Here is a 25,715-nt window from a genome sequence, read left to right as displayed (position 1 = left end):
TTATATCACATATATAAACCACTCATGATATATCACATCATTGATGACATCTCAAATGACATCGCTGATAACACCATAGTCATATATATAGCATAGAGTTACTAACTGTTCACATATTGGTGCATAGCGCCCAAACTCGCTCCCTCTGTCAGCCTGTCCAGGCCCCTTCAGAAGCCCTCTTCTGGAAAAATGAAAAACCTGGTTGTACAGGCTGAGTTAATTCAACGGGAACTGGTGCATATGCGACCTGTGGGAGCTGGGCCTTTAGCGCTTTTTTTTAAAGTAACTATGCGCTTTATAAGTCGCACCATTATAATTCTTATTAGCATGGAAATATAAGCCTTGGAGGAAAGTGTGGTTGTGCATGTTGAAAGTTATATGGTAGACTGATAAAAAAAGCGCTGAAGTTTGGGGTGGATGCAGTGCTTCATGTTAAACTGCTGGCAGAGAAAAGGGTGGGAATATGGTGTCAGCGACTGTCAAAAGAAGGGGCAAAAGGGAGGGAACAAAGGAGGAGCTGTATGGGTGAAGCCGCCTTTCCCTAAAGTTAATATTGCACTTGGGGTAGCAAGAGCTCAAATTATGATAGTAAAGGGGGAGTCCTCACAACGTCATTCAGTGGCTGAGCCAAATTACTGAACAAAGAACCTGAAAAGGTATTTATTTTTTCAGCTAAAACTCTGTTTTACCTGGAACATTGAAAATCTTTCAGCAATCCTAGCTGGTGTTGGTGATCTTTCCTCCAGGTAGGACGGAAGCAGGGCAGGAAAGGTTTTGTGGCAGTGACGCTTGAACTAGGGGTGCGACAGGTGCAGCGGCACCCACAGACGACTTGAACGCAGATCTACAGAACAATAAGGCTTTTTAAAGTGCAGTGGCGGCTGGCACAGGTAGGAGCGGTGAGGCGGGATGGGGGTAGGGGAAGTCGGCAGACGACGGGATAAATAAAATGAATAAAAAAAATGATTAAACCACTTACCTTGCGCTCGCCGCATCGCCGACTTGGCAATGCCGCGAGCGCAAGCTAAGTGGTTTTATTTATTTTTTATTTAATGTTACTTATCCCGTCGTTTGTCGACTTCCAAGACCCCCTCTCCGCCCCGCCCCACCCCACGGCTCTTACCTGTGCCGGCCGCCATTGATAAAGTGTATCTTTTACACCAGGGGCACAAGTATCAAAAGAGTAAAAGCAATTGGTCCTTCAAACATCTGATTATTTTGTCACCATGTAGATCTGTGTATACATTTATGTTTCTCTATAGTGACCTCATTAACACTGGTGCCTGAGTTCATGGAAGGGAGATTGGAGGAGGCTAAGGCTATGTGTTTAAAAAGTATCATTTTAGACATGAAAAAATGCTGTATGTTTTATTTGTCCTGAAAACATTTGAACCTTTTTGACCAGCACTGGAAGTACAGTGGAGGTACATTTCCTCTCTTAACAAAAGATTGTTCGTAGTGGCAAAAAAAAAATGAAAACAGATTGCCTTTACTTAGAAGCACTCTAAGCACACAAAACATTTAAATTCCATTGTAGCATTAGAAGTTGTCATCCCCCTGCGTTTTGATTTCACTGGCCAGCAGCCACACTCCGGTAATTATTCCAGCACCGCTGTATTGTGGAGCAAATAGGTGAAAGAAGCCGGAGGGTGACTGTCCAAGGAACCAGGGTGTGGGAGAGGTTGAAACCAGCGTATTGCATTATATCCTATTGCAATAACTATACATCGAGGGGCGCAGCTTCGGGGGGTGTTTGGACTGTTACACCCCCCCCCCCAATAAATGTATTTTATAGTAAGTAGTTGGGAACAGGTGCTTTCAGTAGGGCACAGTGAGGTATCTGCAGGATTTCCCATGGTAAAATATGTATATATATATTTATACTTTCTCTCTCTCTCTCTCTCTCTCTCTCTATCTCCCTCTCTCTCTCCCCCCCTCTCTCTCTCCCTCTCTCTCCCCCCTCTTTCTCTCTCTCTCTCCCCCCCCTCTCTCTCTCTCTCCCCCCCTCTCTCTCTCCCTCTCTCTCCCCCTCTCTCTCACTCCCTCTCTCCCCCTCTCCTTTTTAAAGTTCTTAACATTTTTGGTTATTTCACAAAATATTTTGTTTTAAATACCGCTAACAATCCCCACCACTTTCCCTTTGCACTGCCCTTTAAGGCCCCTCTCATGCACCCTCCTTGTCCTATATTGTATTTTACCATGATAGGCCAGTGTGATTATTGAGAAATCTGAAGCTCCCCCCCCCCTCCCCCCCCCCCAATCTTACTGACCAAGCTATGCCCCTATATATAGCGCTTGCTACCCCCATGTGGGACGCTGAAGCGCTTCTACCCGGTTGGAGAGCTCTTAAGGCGGTCCAAGGAAGGCCTCTGAGAATTGGGGTGCTAGACCCCGCGACTCTAAGCCTAACGTGCTTCTGTTCCAACACCTGACATCTTCTTTATACTTTGAACGTCATATCCTTCGGGGGAGGCACCCTTCTTTTCGCTGAAAGGGCGCAGGTGGCAGATTAAGTGGCACGCGCCTAATCATGCGGCCCGCGATGCTTCAACACTCGAGTATGTGCGTGTTTTCAAGTGGGGTCTTAGAATTTAAATGAAGAGCCTTTCGTAACCGGAAGTATTTGTCTAGCGATGTAAACATCTGTCGGTTTCCTCCCGAAACGTGTCTGGAAGCAGAAGTAAGTGCACAGGAGGAAGTTTAGTGCAGAGGAAGCCCTTGAGGTAGGAACGCAACTTCAAGACAGAAAAGCCACCCGGTGGGCAGGAACAAACGCAGAGGTCCCGGGGCAGGATTTCTCTTCATATACATACATACGTCAAAGCGCCTCAAACTCGTCCACTAGCACTCACGAGAGAGAGAGAGAGAATAATATGGTGCTGTTGTGCTGTTTGTCATCAGAAATCCGGCCGAGCTCGCAGCGCTACAGGTAAGAGCTCAGCGTACGGCGTAAAGAATGATTGCGCAGTCTGCGTTTGAACCGAAGATATTTAATTTAAATGCGTTTCCCTCACAAACTGCATACACGTGCGAAATAAATCCCTATCTTACAGACAGGCCTGGTGGATGAAATTGATAAGTTCTGTTTTTAATCAGCTCTGACGCTCCTGAGTGTATTGTATTGTAATTGCATTTTTATAGCACTTACTACCCCTGAGGAGGCGTCGAAGAGCTTTTTCAGCGAGTAGCACGCTGGTCCGGAACCCATAAAGGATTAGTGGTGAGTAAAATATGAAATTAATTTGAGTGTTTCTCATAGCACGTCTTTATCGAGTACATTGTCCACACTCGTCACCATGTTCTACAAACTCCGGCCTTGTTTCCTCCGGGATCCGATCACCGGCCTGGAGAAGAGCTGCCCTGGCCGGTCCCAGTGAGATTTACAATCTTTTCATCCGCACCTTCCATGTCTGCTGCCTGCACTTTGGCAGGAGGATGTATCTGAGTTAAACAAAAAAAGTAATTCTGAAATGCCTGGACACTGCTGAGGCCTCTGGCTCCTGCCCCTCCCCCACCCTCGTGCACACAGTGCAGCTAGGAGGGTGGTCGGTGGTGTAGGTGTGCGAACACAAGCAAGAAGAGGGCAGTCTGTCCCTGATCACCTGTAAATACAAGTGGGGTCGGTGGAAGTTGGTCTCTGACACACACAGAGTGGAGAAAACTGCAGCAGGCATTATCCGACTGAGCTAACTGAGTAAGTGACCTCTGGAGATTGAGTGCTGGGCTCTCACCAAGTGTTGAAGAGTAACTCCTTGAAGAGAGAGCTTCTAGCATGTTTTAGTGAATGGAGAAGGTATGATGGTTCCTCGGCTGGTGAGGCCTGTGTGTTGGAGCTCGAATCCATCAGGAGTGGTGGGATCTTGCCAGATCCATATGCACCGCACCAGATGCCTTGACTGAGGGTTGAGCTGTGAGGGCTCTTGCAGACAAGGGCTTCACAGCGCTTGAGGTCTGGATGGCCTTATTTTTGGCTGCTGCCTATGAGAGCTCGGAGGATGTTGGTGAGACCACGATTGAAAGTGACTTGAAGGCTGTCCGCCTGGAGCATGGTTTAGTGGAGTCGAAACCTACCACTTATGTGGAGCATTTGTCAAACCTTTTCTATATAGAACACGCTTGAATGCAATTATTATTACTCAATATATAAATGGATGCTCATTTATCAGCCATGGAAGGATGAAAGGCCGAGTCAACTTAGTATGCAGATTATAAACAATTCTCTGGAGTGAGCACTCAACTTGATGAGCTATCTTTCAACTGAATGGAAGTAGGGTATGATTTCATTGTGTCCAACTAGTTTAGACTTGTCTGTCTTTCCTGTTTCTTGTCTTGTAGGCAGCTTTAGCTGTTGTGATGTGAGTGGGTATAGAGTCTTGAATTATATGAAGCCATCTTTAGAATTGGTCTTGCTCAATCTCTTCTCTTGCTGTGGATGGAGGGTTTGTTGTCACTGAGTTCAGGTTTGTTGTCACTGAGTTCAGGTTTGTTGTCACTGAGTTCAGGTTTGTTGTCTCTGAGTTCAGGTTTGATTGCCAAAGCGTTGCCTCTCCAGGAATGTTTATATATATGGATGGACTGACAATGTGGTGATGAGATCGGATATTTTTTCAAGGAAGTCTGTTCTGGGCCTGGAAGGTCTGTATATCAGGATGAAGGCGGCTATCCTAGAGACAGAGAGTGGCTAAAGGTAGGTGGGGCGCTCCGTAGTTTTAAGAGTGGAATCCACTGCGGGAGATGGGTCGGTGCTTAATTGTCCACCAACACTTATTTTTGATAAGTGCACCTAATTTTCATTATCAGATGTGAACCCAATGAAGGGGACAGAGAAGGAGGAAATTAAAGTAAAGCAGAGACAAATAGTGAACGCAAGGATAAAGAACTTGCTAGAGTGAGATATGAAGATAGGAGGCGTATGGTGGTGGAATATAGAGGCATGAGGTTGAATCAAAACCAGCCAACAGTGATATTTGGAAACTCATAGCATTCGCTAGTATGAGCAGTGGGCTCGTAAGAAAAAGTTGGGGCCCTGCACTTCTGTTTATTATTCTTATTTTTTTTTTACAAGTTATGTACTGGTTTGGTGTGCAGTGTGAGGATTGCAGAGTTATGGGATCCTGTGGCTTTTCGGGCGAGGCGACACTAGGATGTGGGGATGGTTCCCGTCTCTGTGATGAAAATGGCGCTGAGGTGATGTCTACAGGATGGAGTGCATGGTGTGAGCTTGAGTTGTAGTAAATGCTCTGCTGTTGGTTTGTGAGTAATGACGGCTGACCTTACGTCCCATTATTAGTAGTAATTAATATTCCTTTTATTCTGGTGCTGGAACTGAGTGGGAACCAGCCGGATTCTGACAGCTATGTCTGAGCCAGTCCAGAGACTCTCCGCGAAAGTGACCTGATGCTCCGTGGTGACACAGGGACACATTGGCGGGTCCACACACTTTGATCTCACTTCAGCCGGAGAGGCTGCAGTATGCAGGTGGGCACAGCCCTGCCCTAAATGGCTCATTTCACGGACAATCACTTATATATTGTGATAACAGTGGTAAGGGTTTGATTATTTGGAGGAAGCTTGGCGGTCGAGCGTGTACGTGGTTAGTCAAGTGAACAAAGATGTCCGGTGCCACTAGGTCAGGGGTGACAAACCCAAGGAAATTACCCCTGCAATGCGTAGGTCAAGACCTACAACAAAAACTGAAAATTAGATCCTGTGCACACGTATGGATAATTAGCTGGTCCTGTATGTATTCAATAAATGCCAGAAGGAGTCGGACAGATTCTTAATAATGGATAAACACCGGTCGACATCAGGTGTGTTGCGTGCAAGATTCCTTTTAATGAAAAGTTTCAGTGCAATATACAAAAGAAAATTGATCAGCCGACACGTGTTTCGTCACAACGTGTAGCTGTTGTGACTCATCAGGGCTGTACGGAAGTAAATGTATGTATCAAAAAGGACCTCGATATGAAGTCACTCGAGGAGAAGGACCCGCTGAGGAAACGGTGGGAACTAGGGTCGCACGGATGACGCTAAAATAGCAGGATCGGTTGAAGAGCGGTCTCGGGTACGGGATCAGCTCGCGATTCCAGGGATACATGATGTGAGGAGCAGATGTATAATTACAATTTTAGAAAAAACAAATTGTGGTGAGCAATACATGTGGAGCATTTTCAAACAGAGGGAAGAAAAGAAGGGAAAAGAAATGTCATCAGCAAAGTAGGATGACGGTGAAGCCGTAGGTTTTGAGATATTTTCTTAATTGCAACAGTGATGGCGACAGTCTGAAGCACAAAAGGTGGTATTTCCATAGTGTATTAATTTATACAGAAAAAAAACAGTTGATGCTGTCAAAAATGAAAAAGCAACACATCGGGAAGCCTAAAGTCCCACTTGTGTTCTATTCAAAATAGCAAGCGACACAGCAAAAGAATTAACGACAATTGTCATTTCAGCTGACCAGGACTCTCGCTAGAAATGGTCAGTAGGAGCATAAAAGCTAAAATGCATAGAATGGTTTTTTAAATTTTTTTTATTATTATTAATTTTTTAAAAATATTTTTATTTGCATTTTTAACCAACATAAGCACATCTGACAAGTCACAGATAATAAACAGCACGAAAAAAAATGCATAGAATGTTAGACAAGTATATATATATATATATATGCTTTTTCTCAACATGTCAATGGAGCTAAAACATGACAGAAACTGGGTACTTTCAGCAAACGCCTTTCTAATGAGCAGATGGCAGGATCTTCTCCCAGAGGAAGTGCAGAATGTCATTGAGGAGAAGATATCATTCATAAATCCCATACTAGGCTGGCTATTCTCCTAAAATCCTGCTTTCACTTGGCTGGTTCAAAGGCAAGGTTGAACTTGTTGGAAATGTGCCCATGTACAACTTTAAATAACATGGCTTCCTGGCTTACTAGAACCCTTAAAATGATCAGGCTTATTCGCAATCACTGGGAGCTCCAAACTACTGCAAAATGACCTCCGTATTTGATTGGAAAACATTAGCATTCTCTTCATCATATGTGTAAACATTAATAGTGTACTGGATAAGGGCCTGGTTTAGAGTCTGGTGGACGGGTATTTTGTTTTTTTTTTGCAGAGTTTTATATAGCGCAAACTTGACCCGAATCCAATCAGGTATGAGAGCGCTTTACATAGCACCAGTTACGTTACAAGAGGACACACATTCATTTTTTTGTTAGGCACGGGGAGATTAAGTGATTTGCCCAGAATCACAGGATGTTCAGCAGCATTACCGAGACTCGAACCCAGTTCCCCAGGTCCGAGGTCGAGCGCCCAAGCCGTTAGGCCAATTCCTCTTAGTTACGGGTTAGTGTCCGTCAAGGCGATGGGAGTATTTTAATTCATCCCCCTTTCTGTCATCACGCAGGAAGCATTGTGTAAGCACTGGACATCCTGTGCACCAGTTTTACAGATGTCCTTGGGCCCCACAGACATCTCTCTACACTGACATGCACAGCCGTCATGGCGGTTCCTGTCAATGTAGGAAATATTTGCCGTATAGTACCGTCAGCCATGATGGCTGGCCATTAAAGTTTTCTAAATTCTCTTTTGTTTTTTAAAATCAAACTACCAAAATGGGAGTTGTGTGTTCAAAACAAAACCACAAATAATCCCAGCACCCTGGGAGTTAGGGAAGAGGAGTTGGCCTAACGGCTAGGGTGGTCGACCTCGAATCTGGGGAACTGGGTTTTAGTCTTGACAATGACGCTGAACATCCTGTGATTCTGGGCAAATCACTTAATCTCCCCGTGCCTAACAAAAATGAATGTGTCCTCATGTAATGCAACTGGTGCTATGTAAAGCGATACCCGATACCTTCGGGTCAAGTTCGCGCTGTAGAAAACTCCGTAAAAAAAACCCGCACCGTCAGAGTTTTCTTCTAGAGTGTGTGGGTCATTACGGATTATTTGTTTTTCTGTCACTCAACAACAGGTTTCTCCTGGTGCTGATACGCACGAAAAATAAAGGAATTACACAATCCACCATAATTAGGACAGACCATGTGATGTCACCGTGCCATTGAAGGCAGTATTCCGTCACTGAGCCAACGGGCGCTCTGTTGACAGAAAACTTATGGTCTGCCCATCTCTAAGTGAGGTAGGCAGAACAAGGGTTTGGTGGGCAGGATACACCATCACATTTGCAACAGATTACCCAGTCCATCAAACCCTAAATCAGGCCCTAAGAGTACATGAGTATGATACAACAAGATTTAGGTTTTCACAGTGCATTCGTTCTTTATAGTTCATGTTAATTTGCAGTTTGATGAGGGATGTGCTCCTCGACATGCAAGTGCCACTAGGTGGCTTAGGTCTATAAGCATATTTGAGGTAAAGCACTTTCTAGCTCACACAGGATGCTTTAAATCGGCTTCCGGAGTTAAGTGAGAACCAATGCAAATCGTTTAAGATAGGGCAGATGTATTTAAACTTTCTTTGGCTAGTGATAAATTAAGTGGTTGCATGAAAAACTGTTTTAATTAGAGTCAGAGAAGATTCTTGGAGACCAGCAAGCAGAACTTTATTGCTGTCAACAGGTGACCGGGCGAGGCCCTTGACTGTAGATCAGAGATTTGCAGGTGAGAGGAATGGCTAAATGTTGTGCAGCAATGAAAGCTGGACCCAAGCTGCGTCTGTCTTTTTCTCCATCTAGTCTTTCTGGAATAGAGAGCAGTCCAGGTGAAAGGCAAGGTGGTAGCTATCTAAAACCATATTATTGAGTTACACACAGATAAGAGGCTCAGTGAGTGGTCTATTTATGAGGATGACATCAGTCTTTTTTTGGTTGAGTTTTAAATGAACTTTAGGCATCAAGGATTGAATGAGGTTCAGTCAGGAACTGAGTTAATGGATGTCTTTAGCTGACCGCACTGTAAGATAAGACGACTTCCTATTGGGTGCTATGACGGCATTGATGGATGGGAATGTCTTGGTGATCGAGGAGCCCTACAAGGGGCCATAATGTCTATTGAACAACATATGAGCTAGAAGAGAACCCTAAGGAGCTTCGTATAAGATCAGAATTGGTGGATATCTGCAGGATTCTACCATGACAATTTGAGTCTCTCAGCCCAATGGCAATACAATTGGGGATTTATTCTTTGGAGAGGGTAGTTGTCTTTGGTAAAGGAGCCTCACCCTAAAAACTGTGACTCTCAGTTGCTCTTACACATGTTACGTAAGATGGTTGAATTATTCTGCTAAGGATAAGGAATGTTGCGGGTTTGAAGATGTACCAAAGAAAGAAGTTGGACCATGAATTAAATGTAGTTATGTGTACAGTTGTGAAGGTACCCACCTTCTTTCACCCTATTCTAGTGCATTTCCATAAATGGCTTTGGGTGTAGCAGCCTTTACATACTGCAAGACCTAGCACTCAGGTTTGACAATTTATGAGTCAAGAAGGCCTTATGAGGGAGAGAGAGAAACATTTTTAGCAGTCACATGCAATTGGAAGCTTAGATGTCAAAAGCTGTCCCATGCCAAGTGCGAGTACTTTTTTTCTCCAGATTTTGTCCTGGCTTATTGGTGTTTGAGGACCTGTATTTAGAATTGATCAAATAAATCTACAAGACCAGAGCGCAAAGTAAGTAGAAACAGGACTGTGTGAACTACCAGCACATTCTTGAGAAGTTTTGCATTATCTCAAAGTAAATTATTATATTTTCCAGTATAGTGCACATAACAAAGTCAATTGCTTCCAGGCGCTCTAAAGTTTTCAGCAGATAACTGAGTGAAGACACGAACCGTAAGCAATTTACCTAAGACCTCAAAATGCACTTACATGTGCAATTAATTGACACGATGGTATGTCGTCCCAAGAGACCCCACAAAGAGTCATTAATGCCAACCCGCAGCCTTACATACAGACTGCAAAAGATGGGAGCATTGTACAAACTCACCGTGATGGCTTCGAGGGGAATCGCGTTTTATTCATGTCCTTCTCTATTGTTGTTAAAAGCTCCAAAACATGCAAAGCAAGTCACACATTCCCGTTAACTCCAGCTGTGATGGCATATTTTATTAGCAAATGTTAATCGAATATGAGACTTTCCATATGTTGCTCTAGTTTTGTCTTCATTAGCTGTTTCTCTGTGGGCATAATGTATTAGAAGGAGCACAGAAAGGAGAACGGTGTTTGCAGCGGCCTCTTTACTATTACCCTTTCGTTGGTTCACAAAATCTACATTAGAGCATTGGAAGCTTGAGCACTCCATTGAAAACAATGGAGTGCTCCGGGCATTTAATGGCCAGTAGAAGCCTGGAGCTCCATCATTCCAATGGATAACAAAGGCCACATGGAGCCCTAGGGGAAATCAACCCCATCGAGCTCCATGTGGCCTTTGTTTTACAAGTTAGGACATTCTGCCTTCAAGGGGCGGAATGTTCTAATAGCCCTATAGCCCTCTGTAGCCGGCTCTACTGGCCATTAAAGGCCGGCTCCCTTGTTAAAGGCCCTTGCATTCAACTCGGGCCTTTAACGCTGGAGCGGGCCTTTAATGGGCGGTAGAGCCTGCTAAGGGGGGGCTCTAAGGCTATAGTACACATTATAGCCTTAGAGCCCGCTGTAGCGGGCTATACCGGCTGGTAAAGACCCGCTGCAGCGTTAAAGGCCCGAGCCGAAGGCAGAGGGACTTTAAAAGCCGGTATAGCCCTGCTACGAAAGGCTATAAGGCTATTAGAACATTCTGCCACTAGAGGGCAGAATGTTCTAACAAAACAAAGCCTTCAGGGAGCGCGAGGGGATTCAAATCCCCTCGGGCTCCCTGAAGCCTTTGTTCACAGCCAGAGCTGTGAACAAAGACACATTGGAATGTTGATGCTCCGGGCTTATACCAGCCATTATAAGCCCGGAGCGCTCCATTGTTTTCAATGGAGCTCCCAACATTCCAATGTTCTAATGTGTTTTCTATCATTCTCTCTTGGCCATTCGAAAGAAAAGCAACTGCCTTTATTAGGATTAATTAAATTGTGAAATGAAAGGCTGAAAAATAGCTCATATAAACCATGTTGGAATCATAAATTAATTTATTAATTTTAAATGATCTGTTGTTTGTCACACAGAGGAAAACAATAATGTTACCATTCACTAATTATTTGTTAAATGCTCACTTCACATATATTCCTCCTGCAATGTCCTGACTCACTGCAGAGCCTTGACTTATTTTGTTTTACCATGCAGCAACACAATCCAAACATTAAACTGGGGCTGGCTGGCAACACTGCGCACCCCATTCAAAAATCCCCTTTGTACCTCTCACTTTTGAACCCATGCCTGCAATTGACACACCAACCCTTCCAGCTATTTAGTTATTCGAATCTATGACTATAGACAGGGCCACTGGAATTATGCGGCAGGGAAGGGCCAAATTATGCGCCAGTGTTGAGTAAATTATGCGGCAAGAAAAGCCAAATCATGCTGCATAATGCGCCACATTTTGTAATAGTATTACTTCTTTATGTCATCATTTTTAAACCTTTTTATCCCAGCCTGGCCATCGGTTGCACCTCATTAGTACCAGTTGAACACTTAAATATAGTAATAAGCAACAGAAAGGTGACCAGTCCAGCTTTGCAAAGGCTTTTTTACTGTGCAGCAACTTTTAGTAAACGTTAGAGCTAGAAACAATGTATTTTTTGCTAAAATCTGCAGATTATGCGGCAGATGATGGATTATGTGGCAAATGCTGTAGATCTATAATCATGTGAAAATCGCAGCAGCTGCACAATCACATAATTCCATTGGACCTGACTATGGATTAGTCACAGACATCAACAGAAAGTGCACCATCCCCCTGAGTTAGTTTACAGCATTTTACTTGTAACACAGATCTCTTCAACCAGTCCACAAAGACCAAAGTTGTCTCCAAATGTACTGAATTTGTGATCAATTGAAAAAGGCAGTATAGCTTTACTATCACTATTTTTAATTTCCATGTAAAATTTTAATTATACCGCTGTAATTTCAGTACTTTCGCTTTATACTTGTTACTTGAAATTACACTGTTGTGCTACGCTGCAAAATTACGCCGCCAATAGTGGCAAAATTATAGCATGGCAATAACGCAAACAACCAGAGTGTGAGCAGTTGTTCACGGCAGGTGTATTTTTAGTGCGTTTTGTTTTTCACTGCGGATGAATCCTTGCGTCAAAAATTGAAGCAAGGATGCATTCCTTGCTAAAATATAGCGCTAAATGTCTGGTTTACATTGTGGATAGTTACTCCGAATTTTACGTAAATTTCATGAAATTTCACGTAGCTGTATGAAAGCAAGTGACCCACATCCCTGTAATTGAAATATCATGTACCCAATTTCTTTAGGGTCAGAGTTTGTAAAACAAAACAAAAAAAAACCATGTATATGTATAAGTATATGTATAAAAAAAAAAATATATATATATATTATCTACTGGCGGTCGCCAGTAGATAGTTATAGTTAGGACCGTGTTTCCATAGGAAATCCGCAACATTCTATTTGGAATAACTTTGGCGCCGGTTGACGAATCCTCGCGAAATTTTCAAAATAGGTGGGGCGCTCCGCTCCGCTCCTACCCTGAAAGTCTCGGGGGGATTCGTCAAGCGGGGGCTGAGAAAAAAGGGGGGTCCCAAAATGCGTTTTCCCCATGCAATTTTCCATAGGGACCTTTAGTCCAAGGTACAGCCCGAACGGCTGAACAGAATTACTTGAAATTTGGCAGAGAGGTAGTCCTCAGGTCAGGGATGTGTCTTTTGCAGGTCTGGTGTCAATCTGTTCAGTAGTTCCTGAGAAAATCAAAAGTAAAATCATATATATATGTGGGCGGAGCCTAACCACACATCTCATCCTGAGATCTGATTGGCTGTCAGCACTTCATCCAAGAAGTGTTGGCAGCCATCTTGGGACCAATATACATGATAGCGCCTCATTAAAAAGCATTGCAGTTAATAGAAGGTTTTAAGACCTTAGTTACATTATAAGTCATTTGTTGATGGTACCATACTCATTTTAGGAATTGTTATATATATATATACATACACATGCATCGTCTAATCGTCATTGAACAGATGCCTCTGACTCCCTCACTCATGACCTCACGCCTTTTTTTTTTCCAAAGCACACATACCAAACAGAATTGTTTTACATTTACAGCGTTGCCTTCCTCTGATTCCAATTTTTAGTAGTGCTGTTATGAGTATTATAATAGTATTTAAAGTATTATTTCAGTGTCGCTGGTCACGTTTAGTCCAGTTTCCTTTTCTCTTCCGGATTTAGCTGTTGAGTAATGCTGAATGTCACACCCTCAAAGGAAGCAGCTGGCGGAACAGCTGTCCCCTTCATAGCGCCTCGCACTCCTCCTCTGTGCCCTGGATTGTAAAACAGAAAACTCTTCAGCCGACCGCCCTCACAATATTTACTTGTCTCTGAATCTTTGCAACTCCCAACATGTTCGTGCATTCGTGCTGCGCTAACACAGAAAATATTGAATTCTAAACAACAAAATCAATTCAACTTTTAATTTCCTTTCCTTAAATGCTGGTTGGTTTGTTTTGTTTTCGTTACTTATTGTTCATCTAATCTGAATGCTCGACTTGGTATTTGATGTTGAAACCGTATCTCTGGAACTCTGCTGTCCTTTAATGTTTAACTTTATACATATTTTTAAACACAAATAAATATCTCCCTTTCATTGGTTCTTTCTTAAAAACAACATAGAGGGTGATTGTTTAAACATGGCAGGAGACGGAAATCAAACATGTTTACACAGTGATGGAATTTCTAGCCTGCTGTTAAAAGTTTAACAGCATTCTCCGAGTCTGACCCCCACTCTCAGGCCCCCAGGCTTTACACGGGGTCTCTTGTTTACCCAGAGACGTCAAGTGACAACACTGGAGCGGGGAGGCTTGGTATGGCTGTTCTTCCAGTATCAGTTGTTTTAGGTGTATTCTGGTCTCTTCTTGTTTTGCTCTACGTGCTTGTGGACGTTGAAAATATTTGATTGACAACAGACACCGTTAACTTTAAACTGCTGCTTTTTCTGCAGTTTTTCGATTTTTATTAACGCGACAAAGGTGCATTTTTAAGCCTTGCGGACAGATGGCCCTTATTAGTTTCGTTTACAGACAGCCTGTTGTCCAATACCTATTGTGCACCATGCCAATACTTTGAAGGAACTTTGTGTCAGTCCTATACTTTGCTTTTCTGGCTGTGGGCACAGGAATTTCCCCTGCATGGTGTACAGTTGTGTTTCCCTGCCCTCAATGCTGACTGCGTGTATCTGGTATTCAGGGGTGGCTCCTCCGCTTGAGCAGAAGAGCGTCGCCCCCCCAAAAGCCCCAGAGACAAAAAATAAAATGGTAATTTATTACAATTTTATATTTCATTCGCCTGTCCCAAGCATCAGGACAGGGGCGAGGCTGCTGCTGAGGGACAGCAGCAGGGAGGAGGGTGGGTTGTCTAATGCACTGTCTTTTTGGCCGGCCGTCTTGAGACGGCCAGCCACATATGCGCACTTTAAACAGCTCTAACCCAGGTGTCTTAAGACAGCTGGGTTAGAAAAAGCCAAAGCCTCCAGAGCGCTGTGTAGCACTGACTGAGGCCACTCCCACCAATCCTAGCACTGCTCTCATGCTGGTGAGAGCCGCGCTTGGACTGGTGAAGGGAGTTGCAGCATCCTGTTCCTGTGGGCGTCAGTGAAAGAAGAGTTCCGGAGCAAAGGACATTGTGTTTGGTAAGTCTTTTGATATTTAATTTAATTTTGCGCCCCTACCCCGTATATGCCAGTCGCCACTGCTGGTATTTGATTTTGACCCTGGTGTCACGCTAAGTTAGCATGTGTGCAGAGACCTTGGCCTGTCCTCTGACATGAGTAAGTGCCTGATTGTTTCCTGTGACTGGGAGGAGCGCTGCAAGTGTGCCCTGATTGACAGTGAACGTCAGTCCATAGGTTTAGCACATAGTCCATAGGTTTAGCACATAGAGCAGTTGTAGGTCTGTTTTGTGACTTCATAGTTGTACCCAGACTTTTTTTTATCTGTGTCACTAGAGAAGAGGCCTGCTGGCCAACTTATGGAAAGTGCTGCTTCTCTGCTCTTACACGAATCCTAGCAATTACAATTAGTGTATGTTGTGTGTGTTTGTGTATGTAGCCTGCATGGTTCATGCATGGCATGTGAGAGTAAAGCAGAGTAATGGAGGCCTGTGGGATTCATTTTGGATATCCATGCCTTGGCCTTTTGCATAAGATGTAGGTGATGCTGTTTTTCCAGGCAGTGGAAGGGAGGTGACCCAGACACTCAAGTAAAGGAAGGGAGACTAGATTCCTTTAGAAATGCAATTAGGCCTTTTACTGTGCTAGGAACATCTGACGAGTCATCCTGGTGTCTTATGGAGTATGGGAGTGGTGAAAGGTGAGATTGCAGACTGTTGTGCGAGGTGAAAGGGGATCCCTTGGATGAGGCGAGTCTTTTACATTTCATCTGATCATTGTTCAGTTTGGCTGAACACACCACTTTGTGTCTCTGTTGTGAGTGTTCCAGGCTGGAGACAAGCCTGCTGTGAGAAGAATAGCTATACACGAAGACTGTGTCTGGAGAACAGCCTGGAGAGGACACTTGAAATGAGAACCAGCCCAACCTGGTCCTTAAAGAGTAGGCAGTGGATACACAACTCATGGCTGATTTTGTTGTATAAAAATGGGACCCCACAACCCCACTCGTGAGTTCTGTTCCACGTCCTCTATGACCAAGAAAGGGAGTGCTTCACAGAGTACTCAGGGGGCTGCTGAGCAAGCAGAGCTGGTGCCTGACTGACAGCCAGCTTCCCAAGCCGAGGAGGCATCACCTGGACCTGCCACGTGCTGGCGGAGCTGTACACCTCTCCTTGGGCACCTTGAAGCCAGGCTGCCTGCTGAGAAATGGAAAGAGCCTGTCAACCATGCAGGACGAGTGACTGCAAGTGCAGTGATGTGCAGCAGGTCCCCAGTGCTGGTAGGACTTCCAGAAAATGAGGACAGCAGAGAATGACCCTATACCCAAGTTCAACTACCGGAGGCCTTCAGTCTCTCTGGAAGGGGTTTCTGCGGGAACCATGACGACTTGTCCTGAGATTACCAAAGCCTGCTCGGGGTTGTGATTCGAGCCCGTTTCGGCCTGCGCATAGCCATACTGGTCAGAAGAAGATTGAACTGCATGTGGCTATATCCCATGGGTGCGGCTGTGTAATCCAGAAAGAGAGTGGCCTGTGTCTGCCAGCCCAGACTAAAAATGATCACCCAGTGCATTGCCACACCACAGGAAAGGAATAGGTCTGTGTTTGGCAGCACTGAACCCGGAGAGCCTTCCAGCAGACGGCCCACCTGTTTTGCACCAAGATCAAGCCTTACAAGGAGATCGCTGTTCCGGCCGTCCTGAACTCTGCTAGTAGCCAATGGAAACATGCAGGATCAGGACTGCTGTAGCCGCCTCTTCTGGACGTTCACCACAAACAGCAAAGAGAGCCCAGATGAAGCTGCTGATGAGCATGTGTCCTCCCCAGAATGGGAAGGAGTGTGTGCACTGAGATAAAGCTGATCTGCCCAAAAAGACTATTCCACTATGGGTGGTAACAGCTGAGCAACTGAACTGTATGGGAGCTAAAACTATTGAACTGTGAGAGACTGAGCACAAACGCCTCAATGAGAGATCTGCACCCGAGCCATAATCACACTATTGCCATAATCCAAAGGGGAACTGCCTAGGCCACAGGGGGTTGAATTGGGAGAGATAGCACTAAATTGTGCTTTGCCTATGTTTTTGTGTGTAGTATTCTGTTCTAGTGGTCCCTAAAGTACTTTTCTTTCCTAAAAGCTAAGTACTGGGTTGGACATTCAGTTATTGCGCTACTGTGTATTTGTACTATCCTGAACGCGGGCACTCTCACCCTATGTCCCTGCGAAGCCTGTGACTGCTCGCCATTGCTATCACTAAGAGTCAAGTGGTGAAAGGGCTGTACGTGGCCCAGTTTGCTGAGACATAATAGGAAAGACTTTGGGACATCAGAAACAAACAACATCAATCCCCACGGTGGAGGCCCAGTACCCCCTTCTTGCCCAGTGGCAGTCCCAACGGGGCCTGTCATTGGCTTTTTTGTCAAGCTCATTTGCTTGCTTCTGATTTGACTGCCTTTTTTCCTCTTCTTGTGGTCTTCCCTGCCCTCCCCTCAAGCACAGCTTATTTGCTATTCTTTTGATTATATGGCTTGTATTTTAACATGGTTCCAATCGGGGAGCTATAGTATTATTTTTCTTTGAGCCCTCCATGGGAATGCATGTGTTTTGTGGCTCTCTGTCCCATGTGCTGCTTCCCCCTCACATTCCTTACACCAGAGGTCTTCAAACTTTTTGATGCCGAGACCCCCTTGGCAAACCTTTTTAGGAGTAAGGACCCCCTCCTGACAAAAGTTTCTAGAACTTGGTACTCCTCATCATCGACAACCATAAACGCCCCCAATTCCCACACAAAATAATTTTTACAGTGTGGAAATAATGTTAGACAGTGTTTAGCCAACCAAAGGCCAGTGAGCGTGGGGGCGTGGTCAGAGGTGTAGCTAAAAACAAAGGTATGAGGAGGGGGCCAGTGATCTTGATGAAGTAAGTGGGGTGTTTGGGGCCTCGTTTCCAGCTTTTGGACGGAGTTCCCCATGCTGACTGGGTACTCCACCTTTAAACGATTTTCGTTTCTCTTTCTCGCCACACATATAGTGTGTGACTACAGGTCCGGCCCCCCCACGGGATTCATGTTGCTCACTCTGAAAATCTCATTGTAAGCATTGTATCATTTTCTTTTTTCATGTTATTAAAACCACGAACATACCGATAACTCAACACTATTGATCAAGGCACAGAAGCGCATAATAATCGGCATTAAATAACAGCCACTTTCTCACAAGCGTCACTATCCATTTCACTACCGCTAATTTGCCACATAGTCTACGGACACAGCGCTCATCTAGTCACATTACTAGCGTGCGAATATGAGAAGCTACAGTTGCTTAATGTCTATGTTTTTGTTCTGTTTGTTGTCCTTTTCCCAACAGGTTTTGAGCAAATAGAGGAACATTTCCTCCTTCATTTAAACGCACCTTAGCGCGTGCGACACATATCTGGTCAAACAAACCATAACTGACCATCACTAACTCACCATACACATAGGTCCTGATGAAAGCCAGCATACACAGCAGTCTGGCTGAAAGATGTAGACCTCATTCTTATGTTTACAGGATATTGGAGACATAATTGTAACTCCTCACTTATCCGCCTTGTTGTTTTAAATACTGCCAAGGCCCATTATTAAAATCCTTTAGTCAAACGGGACCCATTGGACAGCTTTTAACTCGCATTCATTCACTTTACTGCACTCTCACTACACAAAACCAGCTCTGCTGTAGTCAGGCGTCGAAGCACACCCAAGTTTCATAAAAAACAAAAGGTTTTTCCTCCTGACATGGACATCGAGCTTCCACTAATAAGCTAGTTCTCATTGATATTTACCTATTGTACCAGGGGAAGTGAACTAGCCCACATTATTCCTCTCTCACCCGTTTGATTATTAACAAGCTAAAAATAAAGGGCCTCATTTATGAGGAATTGGCGTTGGGCAGCGCCAGAAGTAGTCTTGCTGCGGTGCTCTGCGCCAATATGAAAACGCAGGAATGCACCATATTTATGAAATACGGTCCATTCCTGTCCTTTCCTCTTGCGTTGGCGCACAAATTGCTGCCTAGCACCAACATAGGCAGGATTGTTTTTGTGCAGGAAGGACAGCTTCCTGCACATAAACAATCCAGAGAGATATTTTCCTCTTTCTATGTGAGCTGCAAAAATGCAGCACATATGGAAAGAGGAAACAACAAGGAAAAATGTTTTCACTGGGGAGGCATATGTTTTTGGTGCTGCCCCAGGTTTAAGTGATTTTGTAAGTATGGAGCAGCATCAAAATCCATGGGTGTTGCATGGGAACACCAACGCAGCGCACATGGAACACCTCCTTGATGCAGAATTAGACAAGGCAGCATCTTGCCCTGCTTTGTCTTACTCCATATCCATGAGCCCATGCAAAGCCACACCGGGTGACTTTGCGCCGCCTCATAGATATAGTTGAGACATTTGCGCCTCCAGAGCGTCAATAAAACTGGTGCTCTGGCAGCGCAAGCCTCTCATAAATGAGCCCCAAAATATTCTGTATGTTTTTTTAGGTCTTTCACCATCAGGTACCTACATATAAAATAATGGGCATCGTAAATAACAAATAAATGTAAAAAGACGTTACTCAGTGGGAAATACACTGTAGTACATTTGAAACCTCTATTAGTTAATGCACTGCAGAGGTCTGTGTGTAACCAGAGAGACACATAATTAAATCTTAGTTGGTGCATTGGAGAAAAGTGTATTTTTAGTGCTATGAGTATGGAAGTCTTTATTTTATACTTGCATTACACACAGTGAAATATAGACTGATACAAAATGTGTAAATAGTTTTATAATAAAATGGTTCTTCTAAAATGTAGATTTTAGGAATACCAGGGCTTATGTAATGCAATTTATATTTTAAATAACTGTCGCTTCAACACCTCCTTAGTGATAGTAAGGGCTGTGTAAGTGCAGTTATTTTTAAAAGCAAACACTTAATAGCCCATTTGTTAACTCTTTGTTCTACCACTCAAAAAAGCAACTCTTTGTCACTGCAAAGCTATGAGTGATTCATGGGGTCCCAAGCACCCTTCACACTTACAGATTAACTAATTGGGCACATTTGCATCTCTTTTAGACTATCAGGCCCCCTGCACAAAGCCTTTACACAGCACAGGAGACTCAGATACAGCATTTAACGAGCGAACTTTGCTGTTCCAGGAGGGCTGTCTTTTTTCCCAAACCGAAAGCAAATGTTTTAGAATCCAGGCAAAGTGAGGCTGGGGAATGCGCGACCCCCTTCCCAGGACTCCAAGGCCCCCCTAGGGGTCGCGTCCCACAGATTGAAGACGTCTGCCTTACACTGTGCACTCGCTGTGTTACTCCTCACCTTCCCCATCTCATCTCTAAAAGCACAGCAACAGGTATGTTTTTGCCAGGGTTGACTAAAGAGCAGAATTTATAATGCTGGTTGTATTTTATCTTCTGCTTTCCACATGTTGCATAAAATCCCGGCCGTGGCACACAACGGCGGATTTTATGGTGCTGGAGGAAAGGGCAGACTGGTGAAGACTTTGGTTTTGCTGTGTTTGAGAGGCGACTGTAAAAATGTTCCTTCTCATAGATTTCCCTACGTCTGCACCCGAGCTGGTTGGAGCATTTGTTCCAGTTTAAGTTATTTGGAAAGTAAATGAAATTTTCCTTTACATTCAGACACTTCCGCAGACAGCTGTTATGTTCTTGTCACTACCTGCAGCTAGTTAGTTATCTGTGTTATTTCTAAGCTGGATCATGCGCAATAGGATTTTTATATTGTGTTCATAGTTTCCAGTGTGAAATTTGAAAAATGAATCATGAATCATATAAAGATTGAACATTTTGAATTCAGTGTTCAGCTTCGAGATACCCTAAGATATATTTGCTTTTTCCATTATTTAATTTTTAGGTCTCGCCTGACCCAGCGCATGCGCTGGTCTGGCGAGACTTATTGAGAGGGCTCCAAAAAGTGCTACCAGGCCAGCCTAGAGCCACAGTGCATGTGCGCAGGCTCGCGCACCGCGCTTCACTGCAATTACTTTCACTTTCGCGGCCGCACGTCCGCTTTGATGTTTGATCGCGATCACTTTCACTTTCGCGGCAGCACGGCCGCTTGGCATAGCCAATAGGTCTCGCTTTTGGGACCTTATAAGTATTTAGTTAGGCAACTGTTGCATGGCTAAACACTTATAAGGTCCCAAAGGCGAGACCTATTGGCTATGTCAATGCTTGTTTTCTTTTACTTTATTACCAGTGCTTTAAAAACACACATTGTCAAAGTCTACAGCTGTGTACTTGCATTATAAAGACAAGTCCTATTGCCTTTGCCAATGCTTGTAATTAAATTTCACCCGACCTTCAATTATGGGCTGAAAGAGTTCAATCAAGAGCTATAGACGGTCTGTGCAGTTTACAGAATAAAATGGATATAATTAACTCAGTTCCAGGTCTGTGCAGTTTACAGAATAAAATGGATATAATTAACTCAGTTCCGGGTTTGTGCAGTTTACAGAATAAAATGGATATAATTAACTCAGTTCTCTTTTTAGGCCTGATCTACCGACTGCTTTAAACTCCCAAAAATAAACCAATCATACATAAAATTATAAAGATATATACATACATGGAGGAGCTTTGAGTTAGCCCTCTTCAATCCATTGGCCTGTGAAACTGTCGTACACATTTTGCTTCCGCTCACCGCAGCACGGGGCAGTGGGTCAGCCAACTTCATCCATTGGCTCTCTTGAACTCTGAGCTCTGGGGCCGGTGGGCCAATACTCTGGCAATTCCTTTTCCCTTCAATTCTTAAATAGCACCTTTTCTTTTAACCAAAAAGAATGTAATATCCCTCTGACATGCATTAAAACTACAAAAGGTTTCCATACCTGTTTCAGGTACACCTGCCTGTTAGAAGCACCAGCACTGTTCTATTACAATTATATGGACTGTTTTTTACTAATTAACATTTTTATTGCAAACATATCCACTCCATGTTCAGATGGCAGAATATTGTTTTTATTTTGTAATTCTTTTTTTCGTGGCACATGCTTGCAATAGAAAAAAATGAAAAATATCCAGCACCCAAGCTTTCCAAGACCAGACCGGTTGGATTTGCCAATGCTTGTTCTGTACTTTCTATTGAAAAATGCAAATAATTATATTTTACAGTCATTAATTCCACCATATATCACGAAGTCTTAATTGAACTTTTGTTTTCTTTGTCCAATTAGCAGTTGCTACTGTAGGAAGCCGGGGAAAATTGAAAAAAAAAACATGAAGGCTGGTATAAGGCTCAAGCGAGAGCAAAGACAGAGCTGGAGTTGGGGCAGAGCCTGCAATGTTATGCCATGAAGGGAAGGGGCAGGCTGGATGGGCTACACTCTCCTCCTTTGTAGTACCAATGCCCAGTGGCGGCTGCATTGGTTCGCGAGTGGTGAGGCAGGGGGGATATCGTGAGCATGGGGGTTGGGCTTTTTAAAAATAAAATGTAAAAAAATAAACTTACCTTGCCACTGGTCCCGCGTCTCTGCTCTTGGCCCCCTCCGGAGTCCAGGAAACACAGCCAGGCTCCCCTGACTAATCACAACGCTGCAGTGCAGCATTGTGATTGGTTTTAAGCGTCCTGGTTTGATGCTCAACTAGGGAATGGGGGCCTGGGCATGTTCTTCACGCAGGCTGTAATGCAGCCTGCATGGAAAACAGGGAAAGTGCGCATGACTTCTTTGGGCAGCCCGAGAAGTCTGACCAAACAGCCATTGCGCACTTAGGAGTGGGCAAACCACTCCTCCCTTGCCCCGCCCACCCGCAAAGCAGCAGGAAGCATAAAATGATAATAACTCAAAATTATCATAATTTTATGATTCTACTTCTCACACTGCTTAAAAGCCGTGGGGCGACGCTCCTCCGCCATAGCGCAGGCGCCGCCACTTCCAACGCCGAGCGTAATATCTTGTGATGTAACCATGGTGGGAACAAACCTGAACTGAAGGGCCTGCTTCTATTTGATAATGAGCTGCACCCTCTCCTGGGGCCCAATATCAAGGTATACCTCTTATCTTCGGAATTTTCGGGGAAAAAGCTGGGAATATTCACTCAATCTATGACCAGTAGAAACATTATGTCTCTCTCTCTCTTTCTCTCTCTCTCTCTCTCTCTCTCTCTCTCTCTCTCTCTCTCTCTCTCTCTCTCTCCCTCATAGTTATTTTTATTCTAAAAGTGAAATATACTGCAAATGTTTATGGTATTTCTGTACTCGGGTTGAGACAGGAAGTCGAAGATCTGCCATCTTGGTGTTTACTTGCGCGCCAGCAGCTGCTGTCCTGCTAACCCAGGTGCCAACACTGCTTCCCGTGTTCAGAGGCCTCGTGCCAGGCAGCCTGGAGTGCGCGAGAGAGACAAGCAAACAAACCCCGTGCCTTGGCGCAACCTCAGGATTTCCCGCTGTGCGCCAGGAATGAGGAAACGAGCACATGAAAGGGGCCTGGGTTGGCTGCCAGGGAGTTTCGACAGGTCGCACCTCCGACATTTGCAAAAAATCCCCTAACACAGGAGGAAAAGCAAGCCAGTGTATTCACACGGCAAGAGGCATGGAATAGGCCTGCCCCCAGAGAGACTCGAGATAGTCCGTTAGAACGAAGGCAACAAAATACCTGGTAAGGGAGACAGACAACAAAAGAAAGACAAGAAGACAGACTGCCAGGGGTGTATGTGGGAGAAAGAAGGATGTTGCTAGAGACTGGCACAGGTATATCGAGGAGGGGGTGAAGTGACGGAGAGCGAGGGACGTGAAAAAGGCACAGCGAGAGAGAGAGGCGGCATAGGGAGGGACATCGAGAGAAAAGTGGAAAAAGACAGGTGGGCAGACAGGAGAAGAAAGGAGTTGGACAGACTTTAAGAGTGACTGAGAGAGAGCAGTGGATAGACAGGAGATCGACAGATATGGCAATGAGAGCAGGGCCGGACTGGCCGTAGCGGGCACCGGGCACCGGGCAATCCCCGGTGGGCCGGACTGGTGGGGGCCGGTTTTGGGCCCATGGGGGCCGTGTTTGTTACAGGGCCGTTTTTGCAGCATAGCTGCAAAATCGGCCCTATAACAAAATCAGCCGAAAACCGGCCCTGGCAAAGAGCTCGGCGGCACCCCCAACCCCCCGAGGGGGGGGGGGGGGCGCCTTGTACTTTGCCAAGGCCGGTTTTGGTTCCCAGTCCGGCCCTGAATGGGAGAGAGAGAGAGCGAGGGTTTGGACATGTAGGGGCAGATTTATAAGCCCCTTGCGCCACTTTTGCGTCACTTTTCCCATGTTAAAAGTGACGCAAAAGTGGCGCAAGGGGCTTATAAATCTGCCCCGTAGAGTGAATGACAGAGCACTGGAAAGAGAGAAACAGAGGGGGTAACTGTAAGTGGACACCAAGTTAGGGACAAAGTGAGAGAAGGCTGTGGATGGAGAGAAAGAGGCTAACAATATAGGAAAGAGTGTGCGCCTGAGAGAGAGTGTCAGGAAGAGGGAAAGAGAGGGTACGCCACAGACAAGTAGAGATGCAAGCATGAAAGAGAAGACACGAGAGAATGAGAGAGAAATGTGTTCAGAGCGCGGCAAGAGGACAGGTGGAGGAGTAAGGGAGAGAACCAGAGAGTGGGAGTGACAGAGGAAGGGGACATGCAGGAAGTCTGGGGATAGAGAGGAAGGGTGGCAGGAAACAGAGGGAGTGACCTAGACAGAGACAAAGTGGCAGAAATAGAGGGACAGAGTGAAAGGTGGAACGTGAGAGTGGAGAGAGAGAGGTGGTCTAGGGGAGGGTCACAGAGGGAAAGAGAGAGGTAAGTGAACAGTGAGCTAAAGCCCAAGAGGGAAAAAGAAGGAGGCGAAAAGAAAGGGCCCTAACAAAATGCATTTCAAGGAAGACAAGTCACCGGGGAGGCGCAGCCGGACCCTTAGAGGACCGAAGCTAACGTGCACAGAGGGCGTCACTGTGAGGCTGGAGGTATGGTGGAGGAAGGCACGGGGTGGGTCCTGACCTTACTTACCCTCCCCGCAATCTTGTTGTTGTTGCTGCCTTGGCCCACTCGGGAAATACCGTGCACGTGACTAGTCCAGGCCCAGGGAAGATGGGCCAATCTGAGGCAGCGGGAACGGGAAGTAGCGGCTGCCCTAGGGCCGTGGTGGTGGGGGCGGCTGGGGAAGGGGGTACGCGAGGGGAGGGGTTTAAAAAAAATTGGACTTACCTGGCTGTCGCTGCCTCTCCTTCAGTCTTCTTACTTCGACGAGGTAGCACAGGAAGGAAGCACCCAGGCTCCCAAGCCAATCACAACGCTGCTGATTGCAGCATCATGATTGATCTGAGTGCCGTGGTTCGGCACTCAGAGAGGGAGTGGGAGCCTGGGTATGTTCTCCACCCAGGCCGTAGAACATGTAAAGTGCGCATGAATGTTTGGCCGGCCCGAGACGTCAAGCGCACTTAAGTGCACATACCACTCCTCCCCCGATAGCTGACACCCAGCCCCGCCCTGCCCCTTTATCAAAACTGTGTCAGTCTAGCACCATAAAAATAAAATGATAATAACGCTTTATTTTTCATGTGCAGTGACGTTCCTCAGCCTTAGCTGAGGTGCGGCTGCTGGAAACGGGCCTCCCAAATCAAAGGGAGCAAAAAGTGGAATCTGCTTTGCTGTTCACCATCATTGTCCCACCCGTCCACACCCCCAAGCCAGGCGGGTGGGGCATCGAAGCCGCCAGGGCAGGGTCAGCACCATTTAACCTGCACCAATAAACTCTGAAGGGCGGCCTGTAGGCCGGTGGTGGGTAAGAAGTTGCCAGAAAGATAGTCCTCGGGATGCCTCACGGCAGGGACACCGAGAGACAACAAAGAAGCCAAAGGGAGAGTGGCAAAGCAGCCCAGGTACGGCCAGAGAAGGCCTCGTATGCCACATCATGGTAGCAAAGGAAGCCCAGATATGTGGCCCACAACACGAGCTGTCACAATGGTGCTGTCAAAATGATGA

The 25,715-nt window shown here is 45.3% G+C and overlaps 1 protein-coding gene across 2 annotated transcripts in view; it reads left to right on the top strand.

The window, feature by feature from the left end:
• Positions 1-25,715, top strand: part of DIXDC1 (DIX domain containing 1) — a 463,468-nt gene that overhangs the window by 6,453 nt on the left and 431,300 nt on the right. The window contains exon 1 of one of the 2 annotated variants that reach the window (XM_085645795.1): positions 2,712-2,929. The exons of the other annotated variant lie outside the window; for it this stretch is intronic. The gene's annotated coding sequence lies outside the window, so the exon portion shown is untranslated. Of the gene's footprint in view, positions 1-2,711; positions 2,930-25,715 lie in introns of those variants that run through there. 2 annotated transcript variants of the gene reach the window in all.

The sequence above is a fragment of the Triturus cristatus genome, chromosome 3_1 (assembly GCF_964204655.1).
Source record: "Triturus cristatus chromosome 3_1, aTriCri1.1, whole genome shotgun sequence".
NCBI lineage: Eukaryota > Metazoa > Chordata > Amphibia > Caudata > Salamandridae > Triturus > Triturus cristatus.
Note: the sequence above shows the minus strand (reverse complement) of the source record. Positions and strands in the feature narration are given on the sequence as shown.